This window comes from Chionomys nivalis, chromosome 8 (assembly GCF_950005125.1).
Source record: "Chionomys nivalis chromosome 8, mChiNiv1.1, whole genome shotgun sequence".
NCBI classification, from domain to species: Eukaryota; Metazoa; Chordata; class Mammalia; order Rodentia; family Cricetidae; genus Chionomys; species Chionomys nivalis.
The window spans coordinates 5,916,766-5,928,518 of record NC_080093.1 but is presented as its reverse complement, the minus strand read 5'-3'; the positions used below and the strand labels follow the sequence as shown (position 1 = coordinate 5,928,518).

At 48.1% G+C, this 11,753-nt stretch overlaps 1 protein-coding gene across 2 annotated transcripts in view; it reads left to right on the top strand.

Moving 5' to 3' along the window:
• Positions 1-4,493: 4,493 nt before the first annotated feature.
• Positions 4,494-11,753, top strand: part of Acsl5 (acyl-CoA synthetase long chain family member 5) — a 48,403-nt gene continuing 41,143 nt past the window's right edge. The window contains exon 1 of one of the 2 annotated variants that reach the window (XM_057778267.1): positions 4,494-4,712. The gene's annotated coding sequence lies outside the window, so the exon portion shown is untranslated. Of the gene's footprint in view, positions 4,713-6,014; positions 6,845-11,753 lie in introns of those variants that run through there. The other variant, XM_057778266.1, reaches the window with a different exon arrangement.

The window sequence follows — 11,753 nt, the reverse complement described above, 5'->3', positions numbered from 1 at the left end:
TTTGAAAGAGGGAAAGGTGGTGGCCAGCTTGATGTCTGGTTTCGATGGCTTATTGGGTCCTGCTGACTTAGAGCAAGAGTTCTTAATGTTTATCAAGAGATCAATGACAGTTCTCAAGAGAAATGTGTATATGCACACAAGAGAATAAGGGGTTGTAGAATTGATGGCACTGAACTACAGAGATATGTTTGCACTCTGGACCAAAACCACATGAGCTCAGAGTTTAGCCATGTGATGATAACCATGTGCTTTGAGCACATTCATTAGTCTCCTCCTCCAAAAAGACCCTTCATTTTCCTCCAGTAAGGGCAATAAGATCATCTTAGGGTTGCTGTGAGATTAGATGAGATGCGATGCTGAAATCCTCTTAGAATGTAAGAGGCCACTTGGCAGGTGATCTGTAATGTTCTCCACTGTGGGCCCTGTTTACAGAAAGCCTCTGTGAGCATCTGAACTGAAGCTGAGGAACTTGCTAAGGACCATCGATCGCTGCCTTGGAAATGTACTTTGAGCATCATTAGCCTTTTGAAGTAGCAGATAAGCAGAATGTCATAGAATTCCAGCAGTCAGTTAAGAGAGCCCTGCTGGGAGAGGGTTTTAGGGTACTTTGCCCCTACCTTTCCATATCACAGTCGAGGACAAACTTCAGTGCCAACTCTACCATGTGGGAAGCTAAAGTTCAGCCTAACATTCCTATCTCTATGACACGTCTACCAGCTACTCAGTGAACCCTGGGTCATGGCATCCCAGCTCCCTTTTTCTAGTTCATTATTGCTAAAGGTTGACATAGGTCGTTTCATCTACTGCTCTGGTGTCTGCTCTTGGGCCATTCTGCCAGACTCGGACAAGCAATCAGACAGCCTAAAATCTTTGCTATCTACGAGTTCCACATCTCTACATCTCTTCTCACTACAGGCATCTTGTGTATACATCGTCCTCCCCCTCCTCCTCTTCTCTTTCCTCTCCCTCCTTCCTCCTCGTCCTTCTGTGCTGAGACTCAGACCCAGCGCCTTGCACATCCCAGGGAGCTCTTGCCATCGGACTTCCTCCCCAGCCCACATCTCCCCTTTCTCATATTCCACCACTCACCTTTGCTCTTGCCTAAACCTGAGGGAACCATTATTTTGTGTACATTCGACAATCTGAATCAAAAGTGTATTCTAAAACTGAGACTCCAAAAGCTTAGGAAGACTCTTCTAGATTCAGAGCCCAGAATATTATTGAAAGAAGAAATTTCAGTTTTCCTCTGTGACTTATTAGATTCACCATTGTATAGAATCTTGAAATAACCTTTATTATAAATTTTATTTTATTTTTTGGTGTAGTGATGAAAGTGAATAAAATTTTAAAATAGCATTTGATACCATGCCAGACTCTTAAAGGACAATAGGTAAATTACTAGATGCTACAAAATACCCTAAAGTTATTTAAGAAATAAGTGTGCCTTCCTTCTCTACACTATCAAGGCCTAATCTCCAAGGTATAGGACCTCAGGAGGTGACATGTCCTATCTATTTTTACTTTCTTGTTCAGGCAAACTGTATCTTTCATCCAGCTGATTTCAAGAGCCAAATTAAGTATTCATTCTTAGGGTCTGACTCCCACCCCTCACTACTGGTTTTGAATGGTTGAAGGTCTTGTTGACACTCACACCTCATAGATATGAAGTGGCAGCCTGGAAGAGATTCAGACGAGGAAGTGTTGTATGAACACGCCTGCCTTACCCTGCTTTCGGGCCGTTGGAAGAGCTGTTTTCTATCTGTGAAGTCCTCCCAGCCCGTCGCCTAACAGTTAGCCAAGTTGCTCCCAGGCTGTTACAGGATTCTGGAATGTTCGTGTCTGGGATTCTAGAACTATGGTATATTGAAAGTGTGTTTCCTTTGTCCCTAAGAAAAGGGAGAGAAGGTATATAAAGCCCACCAGAGCATCATGTGGAGGAGTGTGTCAGAATCAAGGCTATTGGTTAGACACCACACATCTCAAGAACCTTGAATGTGAATGACCCAAAAGAATAAAGGTTTGTACACTTTAGGGGCTGCCGGATGCCTGATTGATTAAAAAAAATCATTATATTCTAAAGAATATGGCTGTGGGCACTATGAAGAAACCTGTCAAACACACCAGAGATAGTGATTCATCAAGAGATTGTGTGGCTGCTGCAGGGACGGCTCAGTGGGAAAATCACTTGCTTTCTCAGATACACAGCAGACACATATCTGCCAGGCAGACATGGAGACCTGCCTATTTTCCCAGCTCTGGGAGACTGATGGGGGATTCACAGACAAGCAGCTGCGTAGGTGAACTAGTCAGAGAGTTCTGGGTTCAAGTGAGAGACCCTGTCTCACTCTATAAGGTGGAGAGCAACCAAAGAAAACACCAGTGTTAGCTTCCACATGTGTGTATACACACACCTGCAAACACACTCAACAGGGACACATATCACATGAGCATGTGCGAAATAGTTTATTTTATTGTTTTTGATTTTTGGAGAGAGAGATGGTACGGCCTGTTAGAGAGTTAGGAACCTGAACTCCAGACTTTACACCATAAGTCAGTACACCACCTTTTGGCATCTCCAGTGCCCCTGAGAGTAAAGTCAAGGTCACTATGTCACTGATGGCTCATTCATACTCACCCTCCACCCACTTGGGTTGTCCATTTTGGCTCTGCTTGACTTTGAGTTAGATCTGTGGAAGGAATGTGAACAGTCAGTCGCAGGATCTCCTAATCAGCAACATCTTTGTCTGGGACTCAGCCAGCTGACCAGGTTCTCCACAAACACCAGTTCAGGTCTGGGTCAAACTCGGTCATAACCAAGGCTACCCCTAATGCAACCCTGTGGGTCAAACTTAATCATAACCAAAGCTACCCCCAATACAACCCTTGTAGGTCAAACTTGGTCATAACCAAGGCCATCTCTAATGCAACCCCTGAGATATTTCTGTATCTGGTTCTATTGAAGTCAGGGTAGATGTTTAATGCAAACATCATCTAGGGTCTCTCCAGAGCAATAGCACCCATATTACCGGACACTGATATTAACGCAGATTTCCAGGCCCCAGCTCCTGCTTCCTGAATCAAAGCCATGGCATGGGCCCAGACAACTGTGTTGTAACATTCCCTCTGGGGGACTGTGACATTTACGAAAGTTTGGAAAGCACAGTTTGGCTTGGCGCATCTCTCTCTGGAGAGTGGGCATCGGCAGGTGTTCAGGCAGTAGTTTGCTGACCAGCATACCTTGCTTGGCGCTGGTCCAGCCCAGTAGCACTGACGCCTGAAGTTCTCATCAGATCACTCTCTTCAGAGCCTCTCAGAAGCCTTTTTCTTCCGGGTACTAAGGAAGGGCTAAGGCCCTTCAGGGAGAGATGACCTTTGAGGTCTATGCCTCTGAGACGTGAATGAGCATTTGGTCTGAGAAGAGCCTATGTTGTTAGCATGCTAACTAACGCACACGAATTGAGAAGAGCCTATGTTGTTAGCATGCTAACCACCGCACACGAATTGAGCAGGAAGTGGCGCTGGTGCCTCACTTTGATATTGAACACCTGGCCAGGTACCTTAACAAAATAAACTTTGCTCTACATTCCTAAAGGGCTGCTGCACAGAAAGCACTCAAGCATTGCAGGGTCACTGGTGGCATAAATCAGCGAGGCAACATCACAGAGGGCCAAAGCATGCGATGCGGATCCGTGGCCCTGCCTCAGGCCTAGGCTGGCTACTGCCTGGTTCTAAGATTTTAGTACCTTCTTGACAAGGGTTCATTGGCCTCATCTGATGAGTAGAGGTTGGGCTGGTTCTGCAGATCCTTTTTTTTTTTTAATATCTCTGTCTGTATTCTTTCTGATTAGTGATATCTTTGCAGTCTTAATGCTTAAGGAACAGCACGGTCATGAGCATCTTCCACATGGAGAGAAGGAGGAAGATAGACGAAGCTGTGAGGCAACAGCCACGTTGCTGCTTCCGGTGCCTTTCCAGGGTTGAGGAGGACAGGCTGTGCCCATGAACCTGATCTCTCTGAAGACAGCACACTTGGGTTCGTCTTATGGTTCACATTTCAGACTTCAGGCCAGCTCTGCTTGCTTGTTTGTTTTGGAATATCCTGGATTATCCCGGCTTTCCTAGGAAGCTCATCTCCAAACACAAACTTACTCTGGCCAGATCTTGAAGCCATAGCCTGAGTCAGTGCAAGTGACTCCCCCCCCCCATCCTGTCACCCTAAAGTTAAGGAGCACTTTCTCTGCCTTATTATTTTGGTCTGGCTTCTTTCTATTTCAGTCCCAAAGATGGGGGCAAAGAAAAAAACTCACATGCAAAGCCCCTATTCATTGCCTACTCGTTCCCCTGAAGTCTGAGCTTTATAACAGTTTCACCCCACTCAATAGCACTTTCTGAGCCAATTGCTCCTTGTTTTTTTTCCTCTTAAATCCATTGCCTAACAATCTCTTGTTTAACCTTTTGCCAAATTCTCCACTTCTGTCAGAGGTGACTGAAAGTGTTTGAGCAGGTAACTTCTACCTTTGCACCTCTATTGCAACAGGTCCAAAGGTTCCAGAAGAGCTGGCAGGACACTCTCAGGACAGGATCCAGTGACTTCAGATGTGCCTAGTCCCAGAGCGTGGAAAGTCGGAGGCTGCTGCATGTGGTGCTGAACCAGCAAGCCAGCTGCAAGAGGAGCCATTCCTCGACCCAGCAACAGTGACTGTTCTCACAAGGTGAGCTGCCTTCTCGGGTCTAGGGGAGTAGGGGGCTGTGGGGGACAGTGGGATGGGTATTCATCCTCAACCTGCTTCAAGTTCTTTCATAACACCAGTGGTAATCTCAGCCGACTTGTGTGGGAGGCAAAGAAAGAAATCGATTGGGAAGGGAAACATTTGAGCCACTGGGGGGGGGGGGATTGGAAGAGAATATTCTCACTTTTTAAAAGGCATAAAGCTCTGGAGTCAGGATGTAGGTTTCCTTCACCTGCCACTCAGAAATTCTTAAAGGTGCCTCTGAACTGCTGGCAATTGAGACTCCTATTGGAAGGGAGGGAGTAGCAGGGATGCTGTTAGGGGCTGGCAAGCATCCTACGGCTATGATATGTGTTGGCTCAGGGGGCATCTACTGCCCCCTGCAGCAATACTAACCTCATATTTTCGATACATCTCTGAGGTGTTGGATCCTGTGGCTTGGCTTTAGATAAGACATGGTGGCTAGTCTCTCCATGGTCTACTCCAGTCATCCAAGACAGAAGTCTTGGGTGATGTCAGAATCCTCCCATTAAAATCTTTGGATTAAAATCTTGCTGAAGCCAGGCGGTGGTGGTGCACGCCTTTAATCCCAGCACTCGGGAGGCAGAGGCAGGCGGATCTCTGTGAGTTCGAGGCCAGCCTGGTCTACAAGAGCTAGTTTGAGGACCGGAACCAAAAAAGCTACGGAGAAACCCTGTCTCGAAAATAAATTAAAAAAAAAATAAGAAAATAAAATCTTGCTGAACTCGACATTCAGTTCTAGAGACCAGTAGCCACAATATTAGTTGGTCTCCTCTGACCCTGCAACAGCTAAGGGGGTGGGGGGCATCCCAGGCACCGAGGCTTGGCATCCACTCTGCCATCTAATGGACCATCTAATGGTCTCCTCTGAAGAAAATTGTTTCCGGGGAAGCTCTGAAACTAAACAAAAGCCAGAGGCACCTCCTTCTATCCTTCCAAAGAGGACAGACCTGCTGTTCTCTGAGATATGGCTCCATTTTCCTGGCCTTTCCTACAGGAGTGGGTGCTCTCTGCAGAGAGAAGGAATCCCTTAAGGTAGCTGGTGCTCTCAGGAAGAGCCAGGCTCATCTTGAACTTCCTGCAGATCCTTTATGGAGGGATCTAGGCTAGGAAAGTGCTGTGTAATTCTGCCTGTCTGTAGTGTTGCTGCTGGGTGGGGGTGGGGGGCAGAACCTGTCATTCTAGAACGGGATCTCCTCGTACCCTTGGGAGACCAGACAAAGCCTTAAAGGGTGATCAAATAAGCTAATCGCGAACCCGGGGTAATGCTGAGGTGTGAGAGGGGTCACAGAACACAATTTTACGTTAAACTTGGCTGACTGGAAGGCGTATCTGGTGTGTCAGAGGAAAAAGAGCCACGTCAATTTAATGGCTCGCTGCCCCAGTGGTTCCTGGCTTATTTTGTTTCTTTTGTTGTCTCTATGAGGACTGCCGGTGTTCCTGAGTCGGCAGCTCTGGGGAAGGGGAGAGGGGCTACTTGAAGACAGTTGTGTTGAGACTGACCCAAGGGCGGAGGTCCCTCTAGCTGGACTTTCCTGTCCTGCAAACGCAGCGGGGAACAACGTCACCTCCGTCTCTCTGGCAGTGAATCCAGATGCACCTCAACTCGGTTTCATTTGGATTTTCGTCTTAGGAGAGCTAGTGGGACCAGCGGGAGCAGGTGGACTGTGTGGATGCAAGGTGGCTTTTGTTTCAGCCCTTAGGGGCTGGGGCTGAAGGCTTTTAAAAAAAACGAGCCGGGGTAGCTTTGACTGCCTGGCTCCCTCCTCCTGGTCAGAAGCGCTTCCACTTTCAGTTGTGAAAGAGGAAAAAAAAAAAAACCAAACCAGGAAGTGAAGTCCCCAGCACCAGTATGTCAGAAAGCCCGGCTATGGCCTGGCTGGGACAGCTGAGGGCAGGGCAGAAGGGGGGACACTAGCCAGTCTGCCTGCCTGCCTGTCTGCCTGCTTGCCTGCCTGCATGGACGCTCTGAAGCCACCCTGCCCCTGGAGAAGCCCGGGCTGAGGAAGGAAGGATAGGGGCTCTCCTGCCAGCCAGAAGCCGGATCCAGGAAGCCCCACTCAGAAGCTCCCAGGCATTCGGCCCCTCACAGGGTAAGGGATCTGGAGCCGGGTGTGCTCCAAGGGCGGGCTCCGGGGCGTGTGGCAGAGGCATCCCGGTCCCCCTCCTCCCTGCCCAGCTTCAGGAAGCTGCTTGCAATTCACGGGCTCGCTGCGCCCCACGTGTGCGCCATGCTCTTTCTGCCCCGGGGGTGGGGGTGGGGGCTTCCAGGGCTACCTGCGCTTGGTGCACTGGGGAGGTGAGGGAAAGGAGGAAGGGACAATGGGAGGGGATTTTCTCTGTCTCTTTTCCGAGGTGGATTACCGCGACCGTTTTTTTTTTCTTTTTTCGGGCCTGCGCACGTGGCATGGCTCCCTGGGTGGGCTGGGGGTTTAACCTTGATTTTCACTGGACTTTAACCCCCTCTGAGGGTAGGAACTGAGGAATGAAAGTGAGGAGATACAGAAACTGAATGACTCCCGAATGAAGTCAGGTCTCTTTTCAGGGCTATAAGCACGGGCTAGATCTAAGATGCTCTTGAGGGGCTTTGAGGGAGTGAGCATGGACAAGGGGCTCCATGGCTGTGTTTTGATACTCCATGTGGTATGACACACCTCCCCCCGCCCCCCTTTGACAGTCTAGTCTGAATGGCAGGACTGAATCTAAACTTTGTACTTCAAGTGGATGAGTGCCCTGTAAGAAGCAGGGGCTAAATTAAATAAAGCACTGGTCAGGTTGGGAAACTGGAGATGGAAGCCGAGGACTCTGAGCCTGCCCTCTATGTCCACGGAGCAGCTGTCTCAGGGAACTTTCGAATTCTCCTTGGAAGTAGCACAGTATAAAAGTGTGCGGGCATCACTTGTGTGCCTGTCTCAACTGGTGAAAGGCACAAAAGCCTGAATAAAGCAAGAGCTGGAAATGCAGGTAGGCAGGCAGGAGGAGGGCAGGTAACACAGGCAGGTGAAGTCGCTGTGTCCAATGGGATCTTGGTGATGGGAACACTAGAAAAATTTGCTGCATATATAACCCAGAAAAGCATAATAAATTTAATTTTTGTAAAAATACTGTCCAGACCAAACCAAGTTTCAGCCAGGCATTCTGGCTTAAGGTGATGTTGTCGTTTTGTTTTTCCGAAACCGACTTTCCCTGTAGTCTAGGCTGAGCTGGGAACTCCTTAGTAGAGAAGGCTGGTGATCCGCCTGCCTCAAGTGTCTCAAGTGCTGGAATCATAGGTGTGTGCCACAACACTGAGCTATATGACACTTCCCTAGGGCACAGACACATTCCACAAGGTCAGTGTGCCTCTTTGCACCCCAGGGCTCCAGAGGGGGGCACTACGAAAGAACAGAGAACTCAGTTGCGTGCCAGCACACATACCAGATATTATATTTGGTCAAGGCGATCTTTTGAGGTGGATGACTTTACTCTTTGCTGGCTAAGAGAATAGCATCAGAGAAGTACAGCTGCTTCCCCAAGGCCACAGAGCAAGCAGATTGTCAATTGTATTGGAACTTTAGTCAGTCTGATGCTTTCAAAAGTAAAATATTTGCAGTTCTATTTTGAAAACTTGCTCTTCGTTCACTTGTAGGGTTAACCTTCCTTTGGAGAGCCTAAAAGTTTAGCCTGTAAAAAGATTTTCTTGATACCAAGTATTGAGTTTATATGGTCAGCCCCTATTTGAGATTTTTCTGGAACCATGAATATTACTGCTGCCATCATCGGGAAAGCACTTAGAGCCCTATGGATCCGTTTCTTTTGATTCTAAACAGAAACCCATGGAATAGGGTTAAAAGTGAGACTTAGAAAGACACTCAGATTGCAGATGGTTGGGCCTGGAATCTGAACCTGGGCCCATTTAGTTCCGAGGGTAATGTGTATTTTAACACTGATGAGTCGGGCTTAACGCATAGGCCAAAGAATAAGAGACTGGAAGATAGTTAATCTTTAGCAAACCTTCCCATCTCAAATCCATAAAGACAGGATGTAGACAGACTAGTCGGGGCTGGGGGAAGGAATGAGGGGTGAGTGGTTCACAAGTACGGGGTTCCCTTTTGGGATGATGAAAAATGGTTTGGAATTAAATAGACATATTGATGGCATAGCATTGTGGATATGCTAGAGGGTCCATTTAAGAAAGTTTAAGTCATAAAAAGTGAACTCACCTTAAAAAAAAAAGAAAGAAAAAGAAGAGGAAGAAGCATCTTCTGTCTTCCAGGCAGATGAGTTCCCAGTCCCAGATTTGGCATCATTTTTTATAAAGCAGGAGTATATTGCCTGCCTGCTATGTCTCATACTCGTGCCTAGCAGATGCAGTGACTCTTGGCTGGGTGCAGCCAGAGGTGACTTTTGAGTTTGGCAGCGCTCTGCAAGTGTGGTATGGTCCCAGCAGTGACCTCAGCCTTCACAGCTCACACCGCAATTCTGTGGTTGGTACTTCTGGGTCTGTCAGGATGAGACACAGTCTCTCGGCAGCCCTGCCCACAGGCACAGGGCAGGATTCCTCCTAGCTTCCCCATTCTCGGGATGTGCATAAATAAATGACTTCATAGGGTTTGGAAGGTCAGCCAGTCCACGAACTGCTACTACAGACCTCTCGGTTTCCTGGGTCATCCCACTTTCAGCCGGGGGTTTGTGAGTGGCTTGTGGGAGGACTTGAGGAAGGGGATGGGGCTGGGTCAGAGATAGCCCTGTCTCCTCCAATTAGAAGAGCTGCCTTTAAATAGGAACAAGGACTTGTTAAGACATTCGTCTTCAGGAGGAACCAAGATGACGTTTATATCTTTTGGGACAGTTCATAACAGATGATGTGACCGGAGAAAGGCTGTGGAAATGGAGGCAAGAAAAGAGAAACTCATTCTGCTGGTGTGCGTACAGGCACACTACACATGTGTCCAGGGGCGTGTAGACGTGTGTAAGTGCACCTGGTGCCAGAGGGATTCTTCCTCAGCTTTTTGCCGTATTCGTTGTGAGACAGAGGTTCTCATTGGTCTGGAACTCAACAAGTAGACTAAGTTAGTCCCAGAAATCTACTGTCTCCACCTTTCGGGAACTGGGAAAATAAACACATGCCACCACACCAGACCTCGTCTGAGAACCTAACTTAGGTCCTCAGGCTTACGCAGCAAGAACTGTGCTGACTGAACCGTACCCCAGCCCTGACAAGAGCTTTGTCCCCTCAGGACTTGCCGTGTGCCCAATAGTGCACCAGGTACCACAGCACTTTTGCTGCGTGCTTTTGAAAGCGTGGGTTTATAGGGATGTTGAGTAACTGTTCCCGGGTCTGCCCATCTCGGAAATGAGAGATCTGCTGTTCCAGAGTCAGAAAAGCAATGACCTTGGAGGTTTGCCTCTGAGCAGGCTAGTCCTGGCATCAGGCTTACTGCCTCCACTTCAGATCTGGTGATGCTTGACCATTGGTCTAGCCAGGTAGTGTGAGAGCTGACTCTGCAGAGAACCCAGGCAGCATGGTCTCTTTCACAACCGCTTGCTTGCGTCACCTCCTTTTTATCACGAAGGAATGATGAGGACCAAGCACTTTGTCCATTCTATCATTTTACAGACCCTCTTATCAAACCTAGGAAACTTGTGGTACTGGCTTTGCTCTCTCCGCGTTCTCTGAAAACTCACTGGTCAGCAAGAAGCTGGGGCTGCCCTTTGGGGGTGTTCACCTATGAGAAGTTTTCCTGTAGGGTGGGGCCTTTGGACTGTGATTCCTTTGAAGCATAATAGTACATCAAGGTTAGTTTTATCAACCTGAGTGGGGGGGGAGGGATTTGTCACTTCCTGTCACCACCCTGTGGGTGGCTCCACAAATATCCTAAGGGACTGAGTTAATAGGCTGTTGGGATTTGAATTAGCAAGGGGTGTCCTATTAAGTACCACTTGACTTCACTGAGTAGGCCTGTGGCGACTGCCACCATACCCCTAGTGACTGTGTCCGACTCCAGGGGGTGCAGTGTTCATGCTGTGCGCCCATCACTGTCTCACTGATTTCTCTTGGAGCCTTTCTTTCTCCTGAACTAAAAACGAACCTTCCACCTCCATCAGAAATACCACTTCCCAGGGGTCAGTGAGAGTGGGAGGAGGAAGGGTAGTGGGCGTGAATGTGAGCAAGAAGACCTTAGATGCGCATGGAACTGCCCTAACAAACCCAGTTGTGATGTACCATCAGTGTTATTAAAAAGCAACCCTGCCAGGCGGTGGTGGCACACACCTTTAATCCCAGCACTCGGGAGGCAGAGGCAGGCGGATCTCTGTAAGTTCGAGGCCAGCCTGGTCTACAAGAGCTAGTTCCAGGACAGGAACCAAAAGCTACGGAGAAACCCTGTCTCGAAAATCAAAAAAAAAAAAAAATAATAATAATAATAAAAATAAATAAATAAATAAATAAATAAAGCAACCCTCCCCTCATTTCCCTCCTCTAAGTGCTGCCCTTTCCATTGTCATCTCCAGCCCCCACCCCCCAGGCCTCCTCTCCCCTCCCCTCCCCTCCCTTCTGCTTAGGTCCTTCCAACCTACAGTGATGGGATGTATTCAGGAAGATGGCTGATAAGGCACAGACAAGAGCTGAGAAAGATGCTCTGCTGGGTTTGATGACAGCAGAGTGTGTGGGAGTGTCTGTGGTCTTCACTGGTTGGATCTCCATCTTTGATGGACCCCGGAAAAGAGACTGTTAGCAAGAAGGCAAGTGCTCAAGGATCACACCTCTGGGCCTGTAATGATTCGAAGGGCTGTCTAGCTGCTCCTGCCCACCAGGCCTGTTCTCCCTCAGACTCGCATGCTTATTCCACACCTTTGTTTCTTTCAAGTAGCAGAGACCTGTAATGCTGCCAAGGGAGAAGCTATGTATTCTAATGTTCTTAACACTGGACATACTACTGGACTCACCGGCCCGAGGTCCTTGTTTGCCTTCTCTTCCCTTTTTTCTTCTGTTCTGCTCTTTCTTTCTCTTTTCATCTTCCT